At 45.2% G+C, this 1,666-nt stretch overlaps 1 long non-coding RNA gene across 1 annotated transcript; it reads left to right on the top strand.

The window, feature by feature from the left end:
* Window positions 1–608: 608 nt before the first annotated feature.
* Window positions 609–1,666, top strand: LOC122389788. Its single transcript, XR_006258026.1, has 2 exons — window positions 609–1,198; window positions 1,370–1,666. It is a non-coding gene; the product is annotated as an uncharacterized LOC122389788 (long non-coding RNA).

Here is a 1,666-nt window from a genome sequence, read left to right as displayed (position 1 = left end):
CATTGTCCCAATGTTGAGTTCACAATATCGACAGAGGTAGAATTTCAACGTTGTGATTCAACATTGATACAACATTGTCACGATGTTGATTTCACAATATTGATAAAAGTAGAGTTCCAACATTGTGATTTAATTACTATATTGCCCCGCAGCTGTGTTGACACTTGACAGCATTAAAGGAGGCAAATGCCCCCTCGGGTGTAAGGGGTCCCATGGGCTGGCTCGACAGGTCCTAAGGCGTCTATCGGACTTTAAGGGTGAGATCACTGAGGTTCCAAATAGACGAATATGGTCGTATCGTATAGAAATAGTACCTATTGGTATTATATTCCAGACCGGTTTCGGCACGTTTAAGTACCATCATCAGTGGGCATACATGTTACATTCATGATACATGACAAAACAAAGTTAATACAAAAAATCGTAGTTCAAAATTCACAAGTCGTTACATCGTTTAAACATTCGGATCAATCGCTACATTCTTTTAAAATCGGTTGATGCTCTCACAGACCTATATGAAAAAAAAAACAGACCTATTGGTGTCTTATTAGGCATATACGTCTTGAATATGATATATAGAGAGTTATAAAGTGAATGGATCCTTAAATAAAGATAGCTCCACTTCATAAAATCCTTTTATAACATCCTCAACCTACGTTGAATTAAGCAGCATTATTGTATCGGCATTATTGTATTCGGGTGCCACTGCACCGGTGCCATTCAAGTATCACGGTAGTTAGTGCCTTGGTCCCCTCCCACCAGTCGTGCGCTGTGCTCTTTCAGAGACCGTACCGACTGGAATTTAGCGACCGTTGACCGTTTTGAAGACTGTACGCGGCCGGCAGCGGGCGGTCCCATCCTCGCCTCCGGCTAGAGAGGGGGAGACCGCGACAGGGGACCGCGCGTCCCCGTCCCGTTGTGCCGGCTCGCAGAGTGCGGACGGGTGTGTTGAGTGCGTTGTGTCCAGTGTCGTCTGGCGTCTCCTCTTTCGATCCGACCATGTAGGTTTCCGCCAGTTTCTGCTGTGTGACAATCAGTGCATTTATCCTAGTTATTGCAGTGATAAGTTAAAAAAAACTGGCGCTGAAACGTTCTCTTCAAAATGGTGGCGATCACCGTCGTCACTCACTTGCCTGCGGCAAAGAGAAAAAGTGCTGCCGGTGGCGTCATGTAGCGTCATGACTTGAAACAGGGCCCGGTAAGTATAAAAGAATAGATTCATGGTAGTAGGACGTATAGGTACCTACATGCGTGATGCTAAATGCACTTACATAAATATCTATTATCTGAGCTGAAAATGACTGAACTGAATTTACTCAAAAGCCCAATTTATTACCGTTTTTACATAGGAATCTCCGCTTTGTTACAGGAGTGCGAGGCTCGACAGGCGACTCAACCCCCACGGCCCTGACTCAACCGACTCAACCGCTCAAGATGTGAAGATGGCGGAGACTGAGCGGCGGCCGATGCTGTGTGACGTGATATGTGAAGTGTAACTGACTCGAAAAAGTGAAGAGCTGTGCCGGCGACCGAGGTTGTGTGACGTGATATGTGAAGTGTAAGTGACTCGAAAAAAGTGAAGAGCTGTGCATATATCATAGAAATACATTTTCCCCGAACATTGACTGTGACGGTGACGCTGGAATATTTTAGGTAATTACGGGAT

The sequence above is a fragment of the Amphibalanus amphitrite genome, unplaced genomic scaffold, assembly GCF_019059575.1.
Source record: "Amphibalanus amphitrite isolate SeventyFive unplaced genomic scaffold, NRLGWU_Aamphi_draft 000371F_arrow, whole genome shotgun sequence".
Lineage (NCBI taxonomy): Eukaryota > Metazoa > Arthropoda > Thecostraca > Balanomorpha > Balanidae > Amphibalanus > Amphibalanus amphitrite.
The sequence above is the reverse complement of the archived record's forward strand: the minus strand, read 5'-3'. Positions and strand labels throughout refer to the sequence as shown.